This window comes from Ambystoma mexicanum, chromosome 5q (assembly GCF_040938575.1).
Source record: "Ambystoma mexicanum isolate Mex_15411 chromosome 5q, UKY_AmexF1_1, whole genome shotgun sequence".
Classification (NCBI taxonomy): Eukaryota; Metazoa; Chordata; class Amphibia; order Caudata; family Ambystomatidae; genus Ambystoma; species Ambystoma mexicanum.
The window spans coordinates 420,805,986-420,833,192 of record NC_090933.1 but is presented as its reverse complement, the minus strand read 5'-3'; the positions used below and the strand labels follow the sequence as shown (position 1 = coordinate 420,833,192).

Sequence of the window (27,207 nt, the reverse complement as noted above, 5' to 3'; positions counted from 1 at the left end):
AGCTCTTTGCTGACCCACCTCCAACTCTCTGAGGCTCATTCGCTTTTCCAGGCAGAGAGTTGGGGGCAGATCACCATCTTCGGCTGGGGCCTCCTTCTGGAACAGCCTCCCTGCCTCTCTCAAACTTGAGCAGGACCACCTCGGGTTCCGGCAGCAACTCAAGACCTTCCTCTCTGCTTCTGCTTTCTCTCGTCCTCTCCCCTGCTGATGTCCCGACTGCTTCACGCACTGGTCACCTGGCTAACCTCTGAACCTAGGCCCAGGCTCCTCCATGTCCAGTTGCACCTTGCACTGCCTCCTGGCTCCCCCAGCACTTGGGGTCTGTATCTGCAACCCTACAGTCCCTTTTCTCTGCACTTATGAGCCACCCGCTGGCTGCACTTTTTGAGTTACCTGCACTGAGCCAACCGCTGGCTCCACTTTTTGAGTTACCTGCACTCTCCCCCCTCCCTGCACTTCTCCCCTTCCACTTCCCTGCACTTGCGCGATCATTAGGACACAAGGCCTAGTAAGATTGTTGTTTGTTCTCCCTCTGTTTCCCCCTCCTTGTTCTGCCGCACCTAGAAACACTTGTGTACAGGCGCGTTATACATGGCATATCATATCATACTAGCAGAAAAATGGTACAAAATTACAATACAATATTGCCAGAAAGAATTGTTGTTTATTGGACAACTGATATCACAAGATGGGCGAAAAGTGACACCAGAAAGAGCAGAGGCAATATGCAAGACAGCATAGAGCACAACCATAAGACAAATGTAGTAGTTCCAAGGACTATGTAATTACTGCAGAGCATGGGTATCTGACTACAGCACATACACTAGGCCCTTGTTAAGTGCACTGAAGGAAGCATAAAGAGGGGAGGGTACTTTACAGTGGTCAAAAGAGATGACCGAGGCATTTGAGGAGCTGAAGGAAGCAATATGCACAGCTCCTGTGTCGGGGATCCCCGGTTATCAAAATGAATTATTCTTATTCTCACACTACGATGAAGTGGTTATGACTGCAGTACTGACACGAAAGACAAGTATGGGGCACAAACCTCTAGCATATTACAGCGGGAAGTTAGACCCAGTGATGAGAGGACACTACGCGTGCGAACAGGTACTTGCTGCAGTGACATTCGCAGTAGACAAATCAGCAAGTATTACCATGGGATGAAGCATCACTCTCTATGTGGAGCATACTCCCCTTGCAATACTGAAAAGACCCAAAAGTACATTGATAACCCAGAGAGCTTCGGGCATGAGGTGTTACTGTCAAACTCAGCTCTCAAGATGCCAACTTGTCAACCCAGCGACTTTCATCGCCGAGCCCATAGGGAATGGCGACTATGTGCACGACTGCACAACCAACATAGAAAACCACAGCAACATCCCAAGAGTACAGGAGAATGCACTTGAGGGGGGAAACATACTTTATATTGACGGGTCGTGAACAATTGACCAGACAAGAGGGGCATACAGGGACAGCAGTAAGAGGACGGGACGAGCGAGGTGGTGACAAGCGCACGTTTATCATCCCATTTTTCAGCACATGCTGTGCAGCTAGTAGCTTTAATATTGGCACTGGAGCACAACAAAAACAAGAAAGTGACAGTGTATTCAGATTCAGCCTACGTGACATCCACAGTGCATTCTGGGTTGTCATGTTGGCTGAGGAGGGGCTTCGGGCATGCTGATGGGTCACTGGTGCAGCACGCACTCCTATTGGGCAGACTGATAGAGGCACTCCAATTCCCACTGTGCATGGCAGTGCCGAAATGCCAGGCCAACACAAGGGGGGAGGACCCCATCTCTAGGGGCAAGGAGGCAGCGGACGCAGAAGCAAAACATGCTGCTTATTTTGGGGACATTTTAGAAATTGATGCTTCGTCCCCAGCGCGCAACTATGCACGAACAATGATATTAAAAGAAGGATATAACACATTACAAGTGACACAGATTATAGAATTGCAGGGAGATGCACACAGGGAAGAAAAGGAATTATGGATAAAGAGGGGATGTACAGTGTCTCTGACAGACGCCTTATGGCGGCAAAAAACACAGGAAAAGTGGCAATGCCACTCTCATTGCACACTGTACTGACACAGTTACACCATCTTACCCATATGGGGAAGGAGGTGCTTGTTCATATTGGAGAAGATTGGTTCTGTCCTAATTTGGCAGAACAGGTGGGAGAATTTATGACTAATTGTTTAGTGTGTAAACAATGTACAGCAGGTCATAGACTAAGGGCAGTGAGAGGAGCTGTACCTCGCCCAATGGGTCCATCCCACACCTTCACGTCGACTATGTTGACATGCTCCAATTATGCCAGGGTTACCGCAACATGATAGTGGTTGTATGCCCGTTTTCCCGATGGATCGGAGCTGGTCCCTGTTCCCATCCTGATGCCCTTAGGGCGGCGAAATTCCTGGTTCGTGAGATATTCCCACAATGGGGCATGTGTGAGGTCCTACGGTCTGATAATGCTCCTCACTTCGCCAATGATATGTTTCACCACATTTGTGCCCATCATCCGCAAGCAAACAGCTTGTGTGAGCACCTCAATGGGCTGCTCAAAGAAGGCATTGCCAAAATCAAAAAGACCCTTAGCAAGAGCTGGCTGCACTGTCTTCCATTACCACTATCCGCACTGCGCAACAATCCAGGGTCCGACCACCATTTAACCCCACATGAGGTGGTGACAGGATGGTGCATGAGACTTCCCCTGGCTCCTCCCACTAGAGCTTTGATAGATGCAGAAAAATGTTAGATGTATTGGGTCAAGAAATGTACGAATACACTGCTTCCTTGTTGGCTAGTGCCTCTTTTATTTCTCGCCAACTGCATGGACAATGGGAGAGGCCTGAAGCAAAAGAAGAAAACAATAACCCAGAAGAAAACTAAGAACTGAAATCTGTGACTGTTATTTTTGCCTTGTACGATGCTTCCTCTTTATCCTCATCCCGAGACCTTCCAAGGCCAATTTGTCCAATTTGTTAGGAGATCCAACAGCAATCCTAGTGTGTTGTTCCATGTTTCCCTAGCCTATTTAGTACAAAGGTACTCTCAATTAAATAGAGTTAACCCTTCTGTGCTTGCAGTACTTTGTGATCCTAGAATATGCCCAGTTTGGGAACAATTATTTTTCCATGCAGTGACCCAACATCAAGTTAGCGGGGTTCTTGAATTCATAAAACATAATAATAAAAGTAACACCTTTTTTAGCGCATTGCAGGTGGTCAATCGACATCTTCAAGACTACACAAGATTCCAAAGAGGAGTAAGTAATGGTTGATATTATGTAAAAAATGCTTATTGTGTTCCGTGCATCATCATTGTGTGGGATTTTTGCCTTCATCTTTTGGCGAATATCGTATGTTACAAGTACTGTAGCTGTAACCCCTACTAACACAACTCCAACGTGGGCAGGGGGGACAACCATGTCAGGTGGAGAGGTAAGCACTGTAAGTACAGTAAGGAGAGGCAGACTCAGTTCTGATGTAGACATGGAAGGGCTGGATCTCTACCTCACTGATACTGCTCGAGTATCCAATAACACGTGGTACAAGCTCATGACTAAAGTAAGCAAACAAACCACAGGGGGAAGCTGCTATGCCCGCTATCTTATCCCCTATGCCATGAGGTGGGCTCCATGTATGCCCTTGAATTGACTGTTGCATCTGTGTGTGCTGCCGCCCTGCAACATGGGGTGGACTCCATGTTTATGCCCTTGAATTGACTGTTGCATCTGTGTGTGCTGCCACCCTGCAACATGGGATGGGCTCCAGGTATGCCCTTAAATGGACTCTTGCATATGTGTGTGCTGCCGCCCTGCAACATGGGGTGGGCTCCATGTTTATGCCCTTGAATTGACTCTTGCATCTGTGTGTGTTGATGCCCTCAACATGGGGTTGGCTCCATGTTTATACCCTTGAATTGACTCTCGGATCTGTGTGTGCTGCCGCCCTCAACATGGGGTGGGCTCCATGTTTATGCCCCTGAAGTGATTCTTGCATTTGTATGTATGTGCTGCCACCCTTGTAACATTAGGACAGGCTTTACAAATGCATTTACCTTGAACTATCTTTTGCACTTTGCATGTATTGTATTGCTTCTATATGATCTTTCATGTCGTAATTACCATATGCGCTTCCCTTTCTGTAACTTAAAGCACTGTAACCACTTTCTTAAGTAAAAGCGCCAAGATACCCGTGGGTGTTGTGCTCTATACAAATAAACAAATACAAATACAAATAGATGAGCGCCTCCAGAACGTTTGTGGCAAATGAAATACCAGTAGCAAGCACAATGCTTTATGTACCTGTCCATGTTTACTACCTGAGGAAGATTCCAAGGGAGGAGGGAAACATTCAGATGGATTTCCAAGACAACAGTCCCATATGAAGATAGCTACATCAAAACACTTAACATGATGGGCAATTATTGGAAAAAAGACCAGGCTATACAATACATAACTGACGGGCCACAAAAGGAGAGACAAAAACAGTAACACTGAAGGAATTACCATGTCCTAAGAAGGGACCCAAGGAAATAAGAGGAGAACCAGGATGCTGGCAAAGACCACAGATGCGTGTGTATGGCCAGGTATACACAGCTGAAGGATGGAAAGAAGGTGTAGCAGGGACTAAAGCACACATGCTCCTGACAGTTGCAGTAAACACAGTACAAGCGTAGAATGACAAATGCCTAAAAGAATGGGATGCAAATGCAAAGTTAATGAGCTGGGTGGAGAATGAAGCTGGACCAATGCCCATAAGACCACTGAAAAAAACAGCATTATGTTTCCAGAATGATGAAGCATCCAGGCAGGATGGTTGGGATTGCAGTATTAATGGATCATTATTGGGCATGCAGATCTAAAACATGTGAATAGCTGCCACCCAACTGGGGAGGAGTATGCTCACTAGCGCACATCAATACACCCACACTAGTGGTGCCACAAAAAGACATCAAAATAGAAGACTTCCCTTAAATGGACGATGCCAGAAGAAAGAAGAGGTCAGTGGAAGTGAGTAGAGTGAAGAGACGGAACTACTTGTCGTCAGAATCGGAAGCATCTCTGGAGGACACACCACCTGAACGCTGATTGTTCAGTAGGACCTGAAATGTTCTTTGCGTCAGAAGTTCCAGCTGTACATACATACACAAATGCAAAGTGGCTCCAGATTACGAGGTGGGAGCTGGTGCAGACTATAAAATCAACTGTTCAAGGCTTCAACGCCATAAAAGAAGAACTCCAGCAGTGAGCAGTAAGATTGATGGACCTCCATAACAGATATGTTCTGGACTTTCTGATAGCAATGGAAGGAGGAGTTTGCACCACGATTGGGTCATCTTGCTGTACATTTGTTCCAGGAAACGATGAAGCAAATGGCACACTAACAGAAGCAGTTACCAGATTGTCGAAAATGCATGCTAAGGTGGAGGAGGAAGCAAAAGGTACAGGAAAAGATCCAAGCTGGCTGTTGTATATATTTTCATAGAGGCTAACATGGATGGAAGACAGACTACTAGTAGCACTATGTGTGATTAAGATATGCTTCACGCAATGCTGCAAAACAACAGAGAAGACAATAGGGATGAAAGTGTTAGTAAATACAAATGGTGAGGAAGACAAGAAATCAAGTAAGGCATAGATAAGGGAGTGCCCATTGTTCCTGACCGAGATGATAATATTCGATTATCCCGTTGACTACAAGAAATACTGGACGAAGTGAGTGTGGTGCAACCCAGAGGCAGACTGCTGTTACATGACATGGAGTTTGGATGATCATGCAAATTACTATGGGCATCTTGGAGGAGTAACAAAGATATGGCTGCCAAGAGCTACAGTGAATAGGTTTGGAGATGTGGTTGACAGGTCAACCAGAGGAGGCACTGAAGAGAGGGTCCCTGGAACGCCCCTCACATCCCCTATATGCATGACAGCCCGAAGACTAAGAAATAAGAGATGCCAGTCACTGTTTGGTCAGCCCCCAGGCCAGCCAGTAAATTCCACATATGTGAGCAGACAGTCTCTTAGACAACCGTTTAAACCTTATCCAGCTGATCTATTCATGGATACAGGTGCTTCAACACTGGACCTGGTTGACTAATAATAAATATCCAGCTGTGCTGACGTCATTAGAGACACCACGACATAGTAACATTAGCCATGAAGCAAACTCGCATCCCTGCATGAAGTTACATGGACACACACGAAGAACATGCTTAAACAGTCCTGTAGATAGAGAACGGATACATGCACATACTGTCGAAAGTCTTTCTTATTTTCTTTCATTAGCCAAATGCAGAAACGCAATAAAGAAAGAGATGCAGAGCAAGCTTGCAGCCGCTTATTGCAGCTAACCATATGGAACTACAGGATTGTAGAGCCAAGTACCACTAACCCATTAGGAAAATAGTACAATATAGATATATAGAAATCATAGCATAACTATAGTAGAGTTACACAAAGCCACAGGTCTCATAATAAGGGTTGAAGGAAAACAGATTTTGAGGCACGCTGCTCAGAACTGGTGCTCACAGCCAAGGTCAGTGGCAAGTAGAACATTTCTGGCCCCATGGACAGGGTGCCATCTGCAAAATAGCAGAATAAATCCTCACTAATTGAAGACCGAAAAGCTCAGTTGTGCAGTCCGAACCCACGTGGTGCAGACGTGCCGAGCAATAACCATTTATCTGCGGTGGGAAGAGGAGCAGTTCATAACGAAGAAGACGAGAACTGATACATGTGTTGTCTAACAATGTTACAACTTGCAGGCACTTTCTTAGGCTAGGTGGGTATACCAGTGGCAACAATGGGGACACAGGCCTCATTACAAGTACTCCGGTCCGGACTTAACGCTCCCGGTATAACCATACCAACACCGTTTCGCGATCGCCAAATTATGACCTGCGGACCCGGAAATAGCACCACCATGAACCGCCACCGCGGAGTGAAAGCACCCGTGAACTCCGCCTGCACGGAAACCCCTCCGTTACCGGCAATACTAAACACCGCGAGCATCACAAGTAGCATGGACATGGAAACACCGCCACAAAAATGGTGCCAAATCCGTGACCACGGTGGCGATATCGCCACCACCGCGACCATGACGTTAAACAGTGCCTGGTGACCTGAATCAGGCCACAGGTGCACCAGATGAGCCCAGATGGACCCAGCAGGCCACTGGGAGCCTACGAAAGGGCCACACCCAGCCCAACTCCAAACAGAACCATGCAGGCAGCAACTCTAGTAGCTTTGGGACTGGGCCTACTCAACCAACAGGCAGCACTGCACATGATGGCAGTAATGGTGCAGAGGAGGAGGCGGAGGCGTAAGCGGCAACTAGCTAACCCTGTACCCATGGCAAACCCCATTGTCCAGCCGGCACCACCCCACAGGCAGCCTGCAATACCACGCATCAGGGCCTCACCCTGGAACCTTACCCCAGGACAAATCCACACATTATAGCGGCTGGACCGTCCAACAATCCTGTACATCACCACCATGATAGAGGACGACATCAGCAGCCACAATGACATCACCACCGCCATCCCCCCCTCCTAAAGGTTGTGTCTGTACTGCATTTTCTTGGCACCGGAACCTATCAACACAGTTGGTGAGCTGCACGGCCTATCACAACCCTGTTTCTCTAAAATCTTGGTACATTTACTGGATGCCCCGTTGCGCCATGTGTCTGAACAGATCGCCCTACCCCGTACCCTTCCCGAGGTCATTGCCACTAAGTTGGCCTTCCATGCCATTGCAGGCATGCCAAATTGCATAGGTGCAGTCGAATGCACCCACATCGAGCTGACAGTACCACGTACTATCGAGATGGTCTTCCGCAATAGGAAACAGTACCAATCACTGAATGTACAGATGGTATGTGATGCCGCACAAGTGATAACACATTGCTGCGCACGTTTCCCGGGCTCAACACATGACTCAATGGTACTGCGGAATTCGACATTACCACGGTACATGGAAAGCTATGCTGGACAAAGCACATGGCTATTGGGTGAGTACAGCTGCCAATGCCCCGGCCCTGTGGAAGGGGTATGTGTGTCCAGGGCAATGAGCAATGTGAGTGGGCTGCTGCGATTGCACATGCATCACCCCCCATCCAAACATCACAAAGAAACACATGACAGGTTGCCACAGTGTGCCCGTACACACCCTGCCACATGACACACACAGCCAATACTACCACTGGCCCATACACCTGAAGCCACTGCATACCTCCACCCACAATATGCAGCACTGCCCTCCCAATGCACATGATGCCTGCACATGAGACATCCTGCATCGACAACATCATCACAGTCGACTGATTGACTCTGCCATGTGTGCACATCACTGCACAATGCCATACTTGCCAACCAATGTCACCCGCAGGGCAAAGTACACATGCACACCAATGCGTTGGTCAATGTCCAGATGCCAACGTCCACTACAATGACCAAGGAATGGTAATCACCCAGCGGTCCAACCACTGCATGTCATATTTGCATGAATGAACAATGACACAAGATTGCACTGAATCTGATGAAGACATGATACAACAAACACTGACATGTCCCCCACATCTACATCCCATTTAGGTGATGCTGGATATGCACTCACGCCATGGCTGATGACGCCTGTACAGAGGCAAAGGAACAGGCATGAAGAGGCGTACAACAGGGCACAATTCCGCACACGTGGCATGATTGAGAGGACATTTGGACTACTGAAGGCCCGGTTCCGCTGTTTGAGCAGATCTGGCGGATCACTGCTGTACAGCCCAGTGAAGACGGGTAAAATTACGCTCGTTTGTGCCATGCTGCACAATCTGTGCCTGCGCAGGTACATTTCCGGTGCCCCTAGACACAGATGATGAAGATCTGGATGGAGATGGAGACGGGGATGCGGGTGGGGATGGAGGTGGGGATGGGATGGCTCCACCTCCTCCTGGTGGTGCGCTAGATGGAGAACGAGCACGGAATGCACCGATTCGCATTTACTTTTGAGAGACTGCACATTAACAGCATTGCATGGGTATGACGATGCCAGTAAACAAATTGATGTACTGCAAATGAAATAATGGATGTCCACTCATGAATGTTTTTTTTTCAATGATGATATATTCATAACATTACAACAGGGAAGGAGGTGCAATGGATAGGGAAGCTGTACACCCGTGCCCACCCACCACCCAAACGTAACCACCTCCAACCAGGCCCCAATACACTAACCCCCTAATGGACCTCCCCCAGCATCCAAACATACCCACCCCCAACCAGGCCCCAACACACTAACCCCCTAATGGACCTCTCCCACCACCCAAACGTACCCACCCCCTTACACCCTTCTAGTCCCCGTGTGTCCTGCAGTGCCAAACACACAGGCCATCATTTGTGTGTGAGCTTTGGTGCTTGTGCATCCTTGCCCGAGGGCCCTGTTCGGCGACTTGAGCGCCTCCGTGGACTGGCAGAGGTGGAGCTGGATGGGGTGGTACTAGTGGATGGCACTGTTGCTGGCATTGATGGTAAATGTGCAAGATATGCCTGCTGGGCAATCAACATGGACTCGGCAATACTCAAAGTGTTGTTATTGCCCTCCCGCATATGGCGTGCCAGGGTCACTATTGTGGTGGCGAAGCGTCCAATAGACCTTGAGAGCCGACGTACAGATGTGCTGTAGCTCTCCCTCTGCAGCCTGGATTCCTCAAGCTGCCTTTCCACCAGCTGGGTGAGGGTAGCCTGCTGCTCCTCCATCCGCTGCATGCGGGCATTGAGCTCAGCCATTGAGGGGGTAGGTGACCTCATTGGACTGCGGAGTGATGTGGGGCTGAACACCAGGTCATGGAATGATGCCAAGTCATCCAGGTTGGGCACCTCCCCCTGTGGCCCTAAATCAGACTGCAGTGCTGGGGCACTGTTTTCGCTACATACTGCCTCCTCTGCAGTGCAGATACTTTCTGTGGTGGGTTGTGTAGGCATGATGGGTGCCCGTGGCACCTGTGTTGCAGCAGGCTGCGTGGAGATGGTGGTGCTGGTGGCTGGCACATGTGTACCAGATGCTACTGGGGGCAGAGTTGCAGAACTGCTGGCAGCATCCTCCTGGGCAGGGGCGTTGGCTTGCACACGTGCAGGAGCCGATTGCCTGGGCTGTTGTGAAGTGTCACTGTCACTTGATATGGCTGTGGGGACACAGAGGGCATGCAATTAGTTGTGTGGTGGTGCCTGATGAGTGCATCACATTCATCAGGCAGGTTGATCAGTTAACAGTTGCATTTACACGCATATGCTTGTCGACTGTCATGTATTGTAGTGATGTGGATCGTCATCTGGATCATGATTGTGTCCTTTGGGGCACTCATACACTGGCTGGGGGGGTTGTTAATGGCTCCTTTGGGGCACTCATGCACTGGCTGGGGGGGTGTGAATGGGTCCTTTGTTTGGGGCACTCATGCATTGGCTGGGGGGTTGTTAATGGGCCCTTTGGGGCACTCATGCACTGGCTGGGGGGGGGGGTTGTTAATGGGTCCTTTGGGGCACTCATGCACTGGCTGGGGGGGTTGTTAATGGGTCCTTTGGGGCACTCCAGGCTTCAACATGTACTCATATGGCATTCATATTTGTGCACTTACCAGCATCTGCAGGTGGGCTCGCGCCTGCCTCAGCATCCCCGATTCCATGGATGGCCTCAAGGTGGAGGACACTGCTGCAGCGCTCCTCCCATGTTTGCAACCTCAGTGGGAAAGGGTGCCTTCCACCTGTCCCACTGCTGCGTTGCTGGTGTGTTGAGATCAGGTTCTGCACCCTCATTCTGAGGTCGTCCCACCTCTTGTGGCAGTCCTCCACGCTCCTCGTAGTCACGGCCACAGCGGTGCACTTGCGTGCAGCTTCCATCCACACTTCCTTCCTGCGGTGCTGTGTAGCACGCCGTTGGTCTGCACTAAACAGCATCTCAGCATGCTGCACTATATGGTCGACCAATACGGTTAGCTCCGCCTCACTAAAGCGCTGTTTGCATTGCCTCTGGGCAGGAATCCTGGCAGACATGCTGGTGGTCCTTTTTGCCTTCTCACTGTGTAGATTTTGCTTGTGCTGACTCTGGATGGCAGTGGATTGTGCTTTATATGATGGCCGCCTCTCTGTTTCCGGTTTTCGCGATCATGGTATTTCCACTTCCGAGTCCGTGACGACGGCGGTGGACACAGTTTTTACACTACTTGTGGTGCCGCTATGTTAATTTCCGTGGGTGTTTTCTGTGGCGATGGTAATAAAGTTTCCGCGTCCGTGTGGTGCGCGCGACCGACAGCACGTAATCGGCCGATCTTTCCGCAACCTTGCGGATGCGGAAACTTTATTACCGTCGCCGCGGAATCACCGCATTCCGGACCGGGAAACTTGTAATGAGACCCATTGTGTTTCTCATCACCTTGAGAAGGTACACAGAGCGCTGAACAGAGTGGTGTCCCAGGCCTAAGGAGACCTGCTCCAGCCAATCAAGGAACAAAAATCCAGGGGTGGAGAGTAATGGGCAAGGGCCAATGGTAGTCCTGCGACCCTGCAACAATGTAATAGATAGTTTTTGGGGAAGTCTCAGGCGAGACGACCTGACATGCCAGGACCAGTCAGCTAACGTCTACAGGTCCCGTGTATAGGCACTACCACCCCAGCCACCCAATAGAATGAGCTTGTACGTTTTTGGGGAATGGTTCTAATTTGTGACAACATTTGCTAACAAAAATGTTAACACCGGCTCAGGAGCTGTAATTGCTGGAGAATTGTTTTCCTGTATGATCCCTGTCTGTTTGGAAAATAAAGGACAGTTCTAACTTGCCCTTGGCTGAGTCCTCTGTCATTACCGGGGGGAGAGTTTGTTGGGCCCTGGGTACTCTGCTGAATGGTGATTGTGTAGCACAAACCTCAGTCCACTGGTATACCTCCTTTACAGAACCAATGGCTTAAGGTTGATGGAAGCTATAAGAATGGTTATTGATTGTGTGACCTGTAATGGGTGGACTGTGTGGTTCGACAACTGCACCTATTTGCAAGAAGCCAATGAAAGTAGGTTTGAAGCTAAGTATTTTGTATGACCACATTCCTGTACTTTAACTTTTGGGGGAAGGAAACCCTGACTTGGGAAGTGACCCAGAGAACTGTGCTATTTCTGAAAAGCTGAGAGATTTGGACTCTTGGGGAAGGGAACTCCGACATTGGAAGTGTCCCAAGGAACTGTATTATTTTTGGAAGCAAGAAGGTTTGAGCTCTTGGGGAAGGGAACCCCAATATTCTGAGAACTGTTTTGAACTTGGGGAAGGGAAAGCTGATCCTAAGCCAAGAGCTGGAGGGAGCTCTGATCTTTCTGTTGAACACTATTCTTTTGAGGCTGGCATCCCTACACATTGTATACGGTTAGTTGAAAGGGCAAGTTTACGTTTTGGACACAGATAATTGATTTGGACATCCCGACACCGACTATCCTTAGTTTTCTTTAGATAGGGAATCCGACCTAGGGCAAATTAGGCCTTACTCCATCCTACATTTTAAGTTAAATATACTTGTTTTGAGTACACATATTTGTTGACTGTGTCTTGCTTCATGATGCCTTCACACTGGATTAAGGGGGTTGTCCCAGAGCAGGAGCAGAGCGTCCCCCAGAGATTGCTTGCTCCTGCTCACCCAAGACTCAAATAGCTTGCACTTCTTGTTGAGGACTGTGGCGTACAAAGGGATACCAGTGCCCATGCACTGGCACAGGAGCAGTCTCTAAGTTAAGTATGCCCTAAGGATTCACAGTTCATTCCAGTAGAAAAGGGGGATGGATTTATAATGTATATTAAAAAGGTTGTTTATATATCTCTTTTTTTTTCTTTTGTCATCATGTTAAAAGATGGCAAACAGTATGGATGTGAATGGTTTACATTTATCTTGGACAGAGAAGACAATGTAAATTTAGATCCGATAGTAGATGCACATGGTTTTGCAGCAGATAATGGATGGTATAGCCCTATGAGGAGAGTTGGGAGAGAGATATCTGCAGGAATTTGCTACATCTGCTCTCTCATCCCCCATGCTTCTGGTGTGCCAGTGTTTAGCCCGGATGAAATAGAGTTAGCTGACACACTGTGTCTAGTGCACCTAGCTTTCTGTAGGGTCTGATGGTAGTTCCACGGGCAATCAGTCACAGCATCTATTTTATCTGTTGACAAAGAAAGCTCAGCTATAAATCGTAAAGAGCAGCAGAATGTTCAGTGTATGCAAAGAGTCACATTGAGTTTAAAAGGGGCTATATCACCAATAACTGATGTGAGCAGGTGGTGAAGTGTTGCAGAACTGGAGGGGCGAGGGGATTCTGAGAAGAAGGGGTGGCACGTGTAAACCAAGAATGTGAAAATGTGTGGCAGAAATTTTTAAAGCATCTCACATGGCTCAAGGAACCAGACAAACCTGTTAAGATATACATACTTACCCATTTGTCTCTATGTTTTAAGGGTCAAAGGCAAGGTGCCTGTTGGCACAAATGGGAACTGCAGCCGCACACTTAACATCACCAACTTGGCTGGTGGTACAGCAGCCCTTCTGGATGTTTTTTGGACTTGCGGACCGTATGCCTACGGGCAGTTACCTCCAGCCTGGCGAGGTGTGTGCATTTTCACCACGTTACATGTGTCAGTCCTGGTTTTTCCTGAGGAAGACTTGATCCTTGCCCGCTCGATGCTCAAAGCCACAGCTGTGCCCTCTGTGCCCCTTATGTCCCTTGTATCATCACACATGGACACATCAAGGACTCTATCAGATCATGGAAAGGAGGGACTATTGCAATGGAGCAAGCGGTGCAACTATCTTTCGGCAGCATCTTCAAAACCTTTAATGGACATTCCGGAACAGTATTGGTTGTTTAGTTGTATGGAATGTTCTTTTCATTCCTTATGGCACCTGGCGTCCAAGCCGCGGCAAATGCAAAGTGGCTCCAGGTGACCCGGTAAAAACTCCTGCTATTTGTGAATTCTTCTGAATCAGTTTTCAGTGCCATCAAGGAAGAACTGCAGGCCCTGAGGCTCATAGGGCCTCATTACAGGGTATGCGGTAACCATGGCGCTACTAGCGCCATGGTTGCCGCCGTTATTTTACCGTGTCCGCCTTGGTGGATGGTGGAATTACCACCCTACTCCAAGGTGAGCGGGGACGGTAATTCCCCATTCACCAAGGCACTTCCCCATTCCCATTTTTGCCCCCATAGGGCTCAATGGGAATGGGGAAGGAGCTAATTACGGTACCGCAAATTGCGGTACCGTAATTGGCACCAAGGTCCCTTTGCGGGCCCGTTCCTTAACGGCTGGTAAAACCAGCTGTTGAGGTCGGGTCCCACAAAGGGACCTCGTAGTAAGGGTTTACCGGTACCGGTGCCCTTACCGGTACCGGTAAACCCTTACTGCATTCCGTGTAATGAGGCCCATAGCCTTGCAAAACAGGTATATCCTCGACCTGCTAATATGCATGGAGGGAGGGCTCTGTCAGAAGGTAGGGAGCACTTGCTGCACGTTTGTGCATCCTAATTATTCAGAGAATGGACCCTGAAACAGACAATCTCCACCTTGCACACGCTTAGAGTGATCATGAAGCACGAGGCAGGAATCACAAATTACCCTTGGTTGTACTGTGAGACACCTGAAGGTGTCTCACTGACTAGTCTTCGGGGATCTGTCATCCAGGTGGCCAGGACACGGCCATCGCTATTGGATCCGGTTCCTGGGGGTAGACTAGTGAGGGAGGATCACCTGGATGAGGGGACCTCGGGGAGTGGAAGTGGGAAATCAAAAAGAGTGAGACGCGGTATCCCCTTTCTTATGACACCTTTTCCCCATCCTGCCCGGTAGGATACTCAGAAACTCTACCAACACCCTTTTTTCGACACAAACCCTTTCTCAAAGCGTGAAACGACAACGGACCAATAGCCGAGCCGTTTACCTGACATGTCCCAACACAAGGGTCAGGTGAAGTCAGGCAATTACAGACAACTACACACACACACCTGACTTCCCTTTCCCTTCTTCATTGGGATAAAAGGCAGAGCATACGAGCACAACCCTTGCAAGGCCGAATGCACGGGGAACTAGACATTCAGGATGGCAGTTCAAATGGAGGAGAAAGGCGGCAAGACCTGAAAAGATGTTAAGGAGGGAGTTGCCCTTGCTCTTTTCAACCCAGACCCGCGAAGCCTTCAATGAAAGAAGCATAAGACCGGGAATAATAGCTGGCGAATGGTGTGTCGGATGTCAGCGGTACGTAGAACCCTCCGGCACTGATTGCTAGGGCGGGGAGACGTGGTTGCCATTGTGGTACCATCCTTGACTCCAGCAGCAAAGAAAACGCCAATGAGTTCAGCACAGCCGGTGAGGTGGAAGAAGCTGATTGTAACGCTCACCTGGTTCCCACGGGGGCGCTGGTCTAGTCTGGATTGCTGTGGCCTCTTCTAGCGTGATGCGCAGGACCCGGAACACCGATTGGACAGGACCTCCAAATCGTGCTTGCCTGGCCCGTAGGAATATCCTTCTGCAGATGAGAAAGGGGATTAACAGTCTGCAGAATAGTGTGCTAGCTCCCCCCTTTCCCACTTCGTTCCTCTCTAACTTCCTCCAAACCCCGGTTTAAGCTCACCTTATGGTTTGGAAGGATGAACTCTCCATCCTGCTTCTGGTGCAGGGGCGCGCGTTCGTCCAGTTACTTCACTGGTTTTCAGAATGGCGCTGGCAAAATCCACTTGACTTTCCTGAGCGATGCGCCGTAAGTATGAAAGTTCAAAGTTCAAGTGAGGCCCCCTTTATGTTGTCTTTCTAACCTGTGATCTGTCCTTTATTTCAGGTGCAGAATGAAGGCGATGCGTCGAGGGGTTAAACTGCCGAGGTGAGTAGTGATGAGGGCGATCCCTCTAAATGTCCTTATCATTCCCCAGAAATGTCTCTTGTCCTTTCCCCATAGGGGCCGGGGTACGGTACCTGCCAATGGGGCGGCGCCGACCCGAAATGTGGAAGAAAAGCCGGTAAGTATTATGGCTGTTAATCAGGCTTTCCTTCTGTGTTCCTTCTGCTCACCTTTTGTTTCTTCCTCTCTCCCCTAGGTGCAGAGATGTGGCGTCCGATGCTGACAGCCGCTATGGAGCCGGGAGATGTCTCGAGGACAGGTGAGTGAAGCGTGGCGCTGCAGCGAGCAACGCGATGCTTTTAAATGGAAGTCTTTCTTCAGGGATGCTGGCGAGAAGATTCCGGATGCAGGTAAGAAGTTTGAAATAGTCCTTGGTTTTCACCTATCTCTTCTCTTCCTTCCTTGCAGGTCTTCCAGGTTCGAGGCGGGCGTGGCTGGCGTCCAGGAGCAGACACGGTGAGCGTTAAGCTGCAGGAAGCAGAACAACGCGAAGCATGAGCTGCTGTCTGGGCGTGGCTTAAATAGCCTCCAAAGAAGTCCCAGGTATGTATCCTTCCCCAACTAGGTATGTATCCTTCCCTGGCCACGCCCGAGTGAAAAAATAGTACCTATGAAAAAATAGTCCCTTTCAGGTCTCCGGGAGGCCTGAAGCATGCAGCATGGTCTGCATCAGGTAAGTGCACAAAACACCTCCCTTTATGAGCCTGGCGCCTATGGTGCCAGGACTGATGTCCAACATGAGCCTGGTGCCAAAGGCGCCAGGATTGAGTCCAAAGAGCCCCTATAAGGGGCCGCTGGGCTTTTACCCGAGGGCATGATGCCTGCTTCCGGGGGTGCTGGGCCTGGCCTGGTGCTCCGGGGGCAGGCATCATGACACTGATAGTGGTCCAGACTGTGTTAGGATCAAGGTTGCAAAGGCAACATTACACGTGAAAAAAGAAGATAATAGACAGAGGTCTTTTGTGAGTGAAATCGGTACCAGAAATAGAGTGGTCCAGCGCTACGTGGGTGCTCATTCGAAAGACTCTCCCTCTCCTGAAAGAAAGAGAATGAACAAGTTACTTACCTGTAAATCCTATTCTCCAGCATTGGTATCTTTCATAGATTTGCATGCTGTGAATATTCCCAGTCATCAGGCTGGGAATCCTCGGTAAAATAGAGCAGTTTAAATTAAACTGAAACTTCAGTCACTTTAGTGCTCTATCGTCATCGTTTTGGGTCATACTGCCCAGAACCAGTAGGGAATACTCCCTTAACTCCTTCCCTGTCGGCCAATTTAAGATTTGGCAAGCACACGTGAAGGGGCAGAAAGAGCCAAATAACGATCCATGAGGGGACGGAGGGTCTCATGTGAATCTATGAAAGATACCAATGCTGGAGAACCGGAGTTACAGGTAAGTAACTTGTTCCTTCTCCAGCATTGGATCTTTCATAGATTCACATGCTGTGAAAACATTATAATGCAGTAAAAACAATAACCAATACACAAGGGTGGAGGAGCTTCCCGTATCACTTGCCACAGGAGATTTACCAACCTTATGGGAACAGGTTTCATAGAACTGCCTGGCCAACTCTAGACTCCTCTGCAGAATCCCTGTCAACGCAGTAGAATCTGGTGAATGTGTGCGCCGATCTCCAGGTAGCTGTGCGGCAGATGTCTGGCAGCGGGATCCTGGAGAGAAATGTAGTGGTCGTGGCCACTGCCCTAGTGGAATGCACCCAGGGTCTTGCCGGGAGCGGTCTGCCAACTTGCTGGTGGCAGAAAGAGATGCAGGCCGCAATCCATCTCGCAATTGAAGATTTTGAGATAGCCTAGTCTGGCCCGGTAGGTACAAATTCGACAAACAGTTGATCCGTTAAACAGAATGACTTTGTGCGGGCCACATAGTACTTGAGGGCATGCACCACATCCAGTGTGTGCCGGGTGCGCTCCACCAGTGATGCGCGGGAGCCAAAAAACACTGGTAACACCACATGCTGGTTAAGATGGAAGGATGGAGGTACCTTGGGTATGAACTCCGGATAAGTCTGCAGTACAGCCTTGTCCTTGTGGAACGTCAAATGAGGCGGTTTTAAAGAAAATGCCCGTATCTCTCCCAGCCATCTCGCCAAAGTAATTGCCACCAAAAAAGCCGTCTTCCAGAACAGGTGATTGATGGAAGCCTAGTGCATGGGCTCAAAGGGGGGCTAATAAGCCTTGTGAGCAGTACGTTGAGTTCCCAGGCTAGTGCAGGGTGGCGGACTGGAGGGAATGAACAATACAATCCTCGTAGGAATTCTTTCACTAGCCGATGAGACCAGAGGAAAGGCTTTCCAGAGGACCAGCAGTATCTGGATATTGCAGGCAGGTGCACTTTAATGGAGGAGTGTGTCAACACTGACTCCGCTAGCAACTAGCAGCAGTAGCTTCTCTAGGTTGATGGTCTGAGGCTGCAGGTGATGTCTTCTGCACTACACCTGAAAATGATTCCACTTGCTCTTGTAGCATTTTAGAGTGGCCGAGACCTTTGCTTTAGCCAACACTTCCTGGCAAGCCTGCGTGAGGGAAAAGGAAAAATTCTAGGACCACAGGAGCCAGGCCGTCATATTGAGAGAGACTGGGTCACTGTGCAGAACCGTTCCCTGGTTCTGGATAGGAGCAAATGGTGTAGAGGCAGCCTGACTTGAGTTGTCGCAGAGAGATCCAGGAGCTCCGAGTACCAATACTGCCTCGGCAACGCAGGGGCCGCTAATATCAGTCTGCACCCTAACTGTTTGAATGTGTATAGGACTCGTGGCACCAGAGGAATCGGGGGGGGGGCATACAGAAATGTCCGCTCCCATGGGAACGTAAAGGCATCCCCAAGTGAGGAATCCGGCTGGCAAATGTCTTGCAGCGGCTGTTGTCGCGTGTGGCAAACAGGTCAATTTCCAGGGTGTCCCACTCCTGAAACACCAGGTGTAGCTGGTCTTCATGCAACTCCCATTCATGACAAGAGTGCAACTCCCTGCTGAAGGAGTCCGCCAGGGTGTTGTGGATCCCCAGTGGATGGAGGGGACTCAAGACCATGTTCTGTTGCAGGGCCCAATGCCAGAGCGGTTGGGCCTCCATGGAAAGCTGTGGGACCTGCCCCCCCCTTACTTGCAGATGCAGAACATGGATGTTGTATTGTCTGTGTAAATGCAAACCACCTTCCCTCCCAGCAGGGGGAGAAAAGATTTCAGTGACCAGAATATCGCCCACAGCTCCAGCAGATTGATGTGCTGGGTCTTCTCCGCCTCTGACCACAAGCTCCTGGTGTGTTGGTCCTGGCAGTGGGCTCCCCAGCCTTCCAGGGAAGCGTCCATAGTGATGGTGATCTAATGGTCTGGGAGCCTGAAGGCGGCACCTTGCAGGATGTGTTCTCTCACTGACCACCAGAGCAGGCCCTTCTTGAAGGCTGGAGTCAGTGTAATGCAGTCCTCCCACGAGCCTGAAGCTTGTACCCATCTGGCATCCAAGAACTCCTGCACTTGTCTCTTGCGTAGTTGGTGACCAGTGGGATGTATGAAGACAACATCCCCAGCAAAGACCGGGTTTTGCTGAGGCAATGCACCTTCTGCAGAAGGGCCGTCACCATCTCCTCTGATGGCCTGGCTCTGCACGTGCTGGTGCCTAGCAGTGCTCCGAGGTACAGTGCCCTCCAAGAGAGGGCCAGCTGAGACTTCGGAACTTTGATGGAGAAACCCAGTTGTTGAAGACATTGAACAGTGACAGCGGTGTTGAACTCCGCAAGAGAGCAGGAGAGGGCTCTTATTAACCAGTCGTCTAAGTATGGGTAGACATGGACTCCTTTCCGTCTCAGGTAAGGGACCACTGGTGCGAGGCATTTGGTGAACACCCAAGGGGCCGATCTGAGGCCGAAGGGAAGAGCCTTGAACTGATAGTGCTCTCCTGTCACCATGAAACAAAGGTAATGCCGGTGTGAAGGGTGAACAGGAATGTGGAAGCATCTGTCATCGAGATCGAGGGATGCTAGGAAATCTCCCTGCTGCAGCTAGCAGAGTACCTGTTGCAGTGTTACCATGTGAAAGGTTTGAGCTTTCAGAAAACTTGTTGAGCACCGTTAGGTCTAGAATGGGTCTCCAACCCCCTAGTTTGTTCAGCAAACCCTTTTTCCTTACCAGGAAATAGCAGGAATACACGCCTTTCTGTATCTCGTTCCTGGGGACCTTTTCTACAGCACCCATCCGTAGCAGAGACTGCACTTCCTGGATCAGGAGGAGCTGCAATTTTTCTGGTCTTCGCACAGAAGGAATGTCTGCAGGGTACTTTACGAACTACAATGAATGCCCCTAATAGAGGAGGAGGAGCACCCATTTGTCGGATATTACTCCAGTCCATTCGTCAATGAAGTTTGATAGACGCCCCCCAGCAGGGTGCTGAAGTGGGAGGCTCTGGGGCCGGTCATGTTTGCTTGCCGGACTGGCCCCTAGGCTGGGAGTAGTCTCAGCATTGTTGGGAAACCTTGTAGGGCTGGGTTCGCTTCCTGTACTGATCCCCTGATGAATAAGGGCTCTTGTAGGACGAGGACGACTTGTACGTACTGCAGTTGCCCTGCAAAGTTCTATTATACCACCCTTTTGCTGACTGGCGCTTGTGTTGTAATGTGCCTAGGGAGCGGGCGGTTTCAGTGTCTGTCTTTATAGTCTGTAGGGCCTCATCAACCTTTTTCCCGAACAGGGCTTTGACATCGAAAGGCATGTCTGTAACCCAGGATTGGACATCCAGTCAAAAGTCTGTGGCCTTAAGCCAACCCTGTCAGCGTAGGACCACTCCATTAACCATCTGGCAATAGCCAGTGTCTGCGATGTTGACTGAAACAGTGATGGCGTGGTCAGAAGCAAGCTCACCCTCATGGAGAATGTTCAGTGCCTCTTGCTTCTTGTCCTCCGGCATGCATTCCAATAGGGGCCCCAACTTGTACCATAACTTGCGATCCTAGCAGGCAAGTATGGCCATAGCGTTAGCTGCCTAGATGTTCGTGGCAGCTGTGGTGATGATTCCCTTGCCAAAGGAGTCAAGACGTTTTCTCTCCTTGTCTGGGGGCACTGTACAGGATGAAGATGGGTTGGCCGATCTCTTCCTGGCCGCCACAGAGACTACAGAGTTTGGGATAGGCTGTATGTGGAGACAGGCAGCAGCACTCTCAGGAGCCCTGTACTTTTTGTCGAAGCGATCCTTCTTTGGAGGTTGCAGGGTGCCATGGCAACCAGACTGTCTTCCCAGATGTCCTCTAGTTGAGGTATTGCCATGATGGACTTCCTGTGCTGCTCTCTGCGTTGATATAAACCGCTCACCTTCCTCCGGTGTAAGACGAATATCGTGATCGCCCTGGATATGAGCACATGGAAAGCTCCTACTTCACCAGGGCGAGAATACCTGCAGGGCACCTCATCTGGCTCACCATCTGCATTGATGCAGTCATCGAACTCATCTGTATTGGAAGGGGTGGGGACGTGACCTCATCTGGCTCCATTTCCGCTCCCTCATCCGTCAGTACCTCTGGCACTGACCGGCGTCTTTGCGGCTTGGACTACGAGGCCACCTGGTAATAAAGCCACCCCCAGGTTTAGAAACACAGTTCTTGGACATTCTGGCCGTACTTCTGCTGTGCTGTTGTTGGTCTCGCGGCCAACAGCTGCGTGACAACGATTTGGCGAGATTTTTTACTCGTCGATGGTGCTGTCAATGATGGTATGTTCGACGAAGTGCTCATGGTCGATGCGCTCATGGTTGTAGTCATCGAGGTCGATGACGGTTTTGTCGTGTAGTCGTCGAGGTTGAAGTCGATGCCGGTTTTGTCGAGATGATTTTGTCGTCAACTATGTTTTTGTTGTCGATTACAAGTCTACAGATTTATCCGGCTCTGCCATCGAGAAAGCTACAGACAATAACTTTGGTGTAGATAACCTGGAGTGCGACGAAGGCGGCTACGTAGCTGACTGTGATAAGGTCGGAGAGGAATGCTCACCAGACTTGGAGCTTGACCTCGAAGCAGATGCCTCCTTGGGTCGATGGAAAGGGCTTCAGTCCTTTTCCTACCCGGCCTCTCCTTGGGTACCGACCTTCGAGGAGGGCCAGTCCTTGTGAGACAACCTCAAGCCATCACATGAGGCTTCCTTCTGCCTTTTTTCGCTTATGGCCTGGTCATCGTGCAATCTGTACCTCTTACTTGAGGTGGTTCGTTGGGCCATCCTGCCCTGCCGTAACGAGGCATCACTTCGTACCGAAGCCGAGTAAGAGGCCTCGCCGGCGTCTTCCAGCGACGAGACGGCAGTGACGGTCCTTCAGCGTCTTCGACGAGAAAGACTGGCGATTTCGCAGTCCTTGATGACATGTTGCGGGCAAAGGTGGAGGCAATAGAGGCATTCCTTGTGATGATCATCCACATAAACTTTCCTCAGCCCACACTGGGGACAGGCCCTGAACAGGCACTTTCTTGTGGATTCTGCCATGAGGTAGGCCCAACTCGTAGTTGACTCTTCTTTGACGATATTCGGCGGTGGGAAGGTTTGACGGATGTCTCGTTGGTACCGCGTTGCCAGTCGTCGAACGACGTCGAAGAAAAAATTCGTTTTTCATTGCAATACGAAAATTATGTTATATAAATCGAAGAAAATTGTTGAAGAAGATTTTTAAGGACTGCCAACACTAACATGCTTTAAAGAATCTGAAGATGGCCGACAGGGGAGGAGTTCAGGGAGCATTCCCTATTGTATGTGGGCAGTATGACCCAAAACGACGATGATAGAGCACTAAAGTGACTGAAGTTTCAATTTAATTTAAACTGCCCATTTTGCCGAGGATTCCCAGCCTGACGACGGGGAATATTCAGAGCATGTGAATCCATGAAAGATCCAATGCTGGAGAAAGTATTGAACTAAGAACATTTTTGGTTAGCGAAACTACAAAGAAAAGCCTGAGGTGTTAAAGTGGTCATACAAGGGTCAAGCCAAACCCCTTGTACAGTCAAAATACTTTTACACGTTATGAAAGTTTGCACGATACGAAAGGAACTGTGAAAGTGGCGTTTGCGTCCGGAAGAGGGGAACACCATGTGATTTTGTGAAACCAGTATCTGTTATAAAATAACAGAGTGACCTAGTGAGATGTAAATTGGCAAGTGCTTTGGGAAACCGTAAAGTGGAGAAAATAAGCTGCACAATTGTGTCAAAATACATTAAGACTCTTGAATATTACAAGGCGAGGATCTGTTGTCTAAATGGTAGTATGAACCTGACAAAGGGAAGCCAAGAGAAAGCTAAGGGAAGTCAATCCCACATTGTGAAATGTAGGTGAACTGTGACAAATTGGCAAATGTGAACCTAACTAAGGATGCCTGCGAATTGGGGTACATAGTAAGATACCTGTGAACATTGTGACAACATGCATGAAACCGACTGAGGGATGTCCACAGTGGGTTGATGGTCTAAGCCTGATCCAGGGATGCCATCACAAAAGAAAGGATTGTAGCCCGGCTTGGGGGATATAAGGGTGAAGAGTAAACACCCACCGTAAAGAGTAACCGAAGGAACGTATGTTGTTTTGTTGTTTTGGCATATCAGGCCCTCTGAAGCAAGAGACTTTGCATGAGAATAGACTTAAGCACAGAAGGCCCTGATACTGGAAGAGGAACTGTCACCTTGTGCTGGAGAAGCCCTGGCGTGCGCTGTGCTCGAGAGTCCTGCTTTGTCCCATGCTAAAAACGTGGGGAAGGGAGACCCCAGCCATAACATCCTGACTTATCATTTTGTGAACACTTCTTTCTTTTCTTGGGAACATTATCCCACACTGTTTTGTAAATGTAGCGGCAAAGATTGGCAATATTCTTTTTTTAGTATAGGCCTTTTTATTTGACTAGACGCCACTAGGACGGTATTAATATTTTTTGATGGTTGTAGCTTGCTCCCATCTTAGAGTTAGGTTTAGATTAGGCATTTATTTCACCCCTTCTTACAGTTTAATAAACACCCTTGAACTGTGATCACTTGTGTCTGTCTAACTTTGATACCATGCCTTCCTTGCAGTACTCTCTTTTTTATTGGGTGCTGTCTTGGATGAGCCTAGCTGTAAACATTCTAATGCCAATTTTGGCCTTTTTCCTTATTATCTTTTGTTTCTTTCAAATCAAATACTGTTACAATGTTGTTCTGCCCAGGTACCGAAAGCAGCTGCCATGATGACTGTGACCCTGGCCAAAGCTAGAGCTACCATTTCATATCACGAGTACTCAGACTGAAGCTGTCTTGTTTCCTCCCCCAAGTTGGGATGATTGTGTGGAGCAGCAGATAGATTGCGGAAATGGTGGGGGCACGAGTTGAGTTTGTCCAGCGGAGGTGCATGCCCATATTGGGACCAGTGTGAGAGATAATTGTAAGGTTTTTCCCTGAGAAGATGGTTTTAAAGAACAAGAATTTTGTTTATTAGTTAAAGTTGTAAATAAAGAAGGGGAACGTTGGGGTGCTCAGGAAAGGTCTCACTGAGAAAGAGGGGTTCACGCTGCATGTGCCATTTTTGTGACTGGAGAAGCAGCGAAACTGGTGCCATGTTGGAATTTTTATATGTATCTAGGGTAGTTAATGTGAATGGAATTCAAAAACTTTGTTTTTAAGTTGGTACATTTGAGATTTGCAAGTGCGCAGCAAGATAAATGTCAAAATCGCCAATGAAATATAAACACAATCTAGATATGGTGTGCTATGAAGTGCCTAGAAGCAGGGCAACAAGGAGTTTCATAATGCAGGGAAGGGGACTTGGCACAAAAAACACTGTGAAGAAGACACAGTAGTGATTAAACATGCATGCACACTGACATCCATACATAGGGAATTTACAAATCTACATGTAGTGGGCTCTTTTCATAAATTGGTTACACTCTGCAGTGAAGGTTTTTTGCAAGGTGAATTCTGAGTGTCTGGGAAAAACTGGTTTTGCAGGGTTTTGGAGGCCAAGGAGAGTTCCTGATTAGCCACGACATTAAGCAGATGGTCAGCCAACAAGCCGTCCCGGGGATTTTATGGCTTGGTAGTATTGCGGAAGGAATATATAATCTTTTAAGTGCATGAGAGCTTGTTATTTATTGTTAAGAGGGATAAGACCATTTTCTTTTTGACCAGCAATAAACTTGGGCTGAAGTGATGCTTGAGGAGAGAGTGACCAATACTTTATGGGTTTTGTTAGTTTTCTCATGATGTGACCAGAGGCCATGCGTGTTGAATTGGTATTCATTTAGATTAGAGTGTTTTCCGAAGACGCCAGCAAGTTGGGGTGGGTGAGATGGTTATCGCCAGTTCAGAGGGAATCTGTTTATTCTGCTCCTCCTCAAGTTGTTTGAAGTAATTGTACAAACCATGTACAATTACGTTCTGGGTTAGGTCACCTCAGGCCTGCTGAGACTTGTAATAAATTATGTGTGTATGTGAATGTGTAACTATGTGATGATGTCACAAACTACCCCAGACACACCCTAAAAGAGGATCTTCACCAATCATGTGTGGGAGGTAGCTTGTAATAAAATATATGGGTGTGTTTTAACTGTTGCTAAAATGTGTGTAATGTGTCAACTTGTGTGGTTCGAAGAGAATCCGGTTAGTTTGACTCTATAGAAGCATCTAGTCCCTCCCGGACGATTGTACAATAAACTAACTTTACATACAAACGTGCACTCGCTTCTTAAGTGGTGAGCCTGCTTTGGGTTATGGTGATTAAAAGCCCATCTGCACACTAACTACAGTGAATGGTACTGCAGTAGATCTGTAGATGTGCAGACTGGATGGAACTATTGATGACTACTTTGCATAAGCATCTAGTTAGCTTTGAACAGGTATTATGTCAGAGGAAAGAAAGAAACTAAACAGAGTGGAGGCACAGAACACAGAGAACTGTGCAAACTAGGTGGAATCTCATAGTCTGCAGCCATATTACTTTCAGGTAGCTGGTATAAAGCAACAGGGTGCTAAGAAAGAATGTCAAGGAGTATGGGATCAGCTCATGAGTTGAGCACCAGTTGCACAGATGTACACAACCAGCAGATTACCAAACTAGGTTTTCCATCAAAATCATTTGTCCATGTACATTTTCAGAAGTGTTCACTCGTCAATATGAAGCATCTTCCCCCAAAAAAGTAAATATAGTTGACACTAAGATTTAGATACACTAACCTAAACTTGACTGTAAAGCATGGAGACAATGCATTGTTTTACAGTAGTAATACTGTAATTATGCATTATTTAACAACTTAAACTTTTAGGTATGGAATTGCAGGACTGGCATTAAAAAAAAATAAAGTTTAACACATACTGGTGTTGGGATAGGCTATAGTTAGCTTGATAAAAGTATAATTCTGATTACCTCTGGTTTGCAATTATTTGAAAAAGGAAAAAGGAATACTTGCCTAGCACTCACACACAGGCCTTTGGCACTAAGAGTCGAGGAGAGGATTAAAGTTGCACTCTCTCTCCATTATCCCCTGTGAACTGGCAGTGAACAGAGAAAAGAGGGTGGCAAGAGAGGAATGCAGGGTGAGCTGTGCTTCCATTGAAAAGGGTAACTTAAGTAGCTACTTCGACTAAACTAGTGTCAATTTAATTAGCAAACCTATAGAATTGCAAAGCAAATTGCTATGCAGCACTGCTTATTTTATGCCAATAGTTATTGACTGATTGACTGACATTGCATATGTCTATTATTAAAGTTTGGTTATTTTTGATTTCTTCATTTTTTTAGTCCATTTCTGTAAACGCAAGTATTATCTCTTCATAGTCTGCCATTTTCACTTTTGCATAATGTATTTTACTGTGTACTGATACAATCTCCCATCAACCAAAGAAAAATACATGGGCAATAGAATACTGGCTATTATTTTTTGCTAGGTAACAAGTAATTGGGACCTAGATCCAGAATATGTTCTTGAGATATCATTTATGAGAAAAAGGACATATTAAGAACATACTTTAACAAACTCTCCGTGGCAAAACCTGAACTATCTAAACATTACAGAGGAAATAAAGGCAAAAGACTGTGTTGGGCAAGCAGAAAAAAGACAAAACAACATATCAAATTATTTAGTAAAACTTAAAATGTTGTCCAAAGAGTGACACTAGAAAGGAATCAATGTATATCTTTCTTCACATGGCACAACTACACCAGGACAGGGTCAGCCAGCAAGCCCTCGCCGATGCAGATTAGGAGGTAATGTCATTTCTACCAGATTGTGTAATGGGTATACTAAATTAAATCCTTGAACAACTACAAAGGTTCCAATAAAATCAT

General features: G+C 48.1%; 1 protein-coding gene across 3 annotated transcripts in view; it reads right to left on the bottom strand.

Moving 5' to 3' along the window:
- The window catches only part of TTC39C (tetratricopeptide repeat domain 39C), a 986,275-nt gene that overhangs the window by 484,596 nt on the left and 474,472 nt on the right, over positions 1–27,207 (bottom strand). The window lies entirely within an intron of this gene.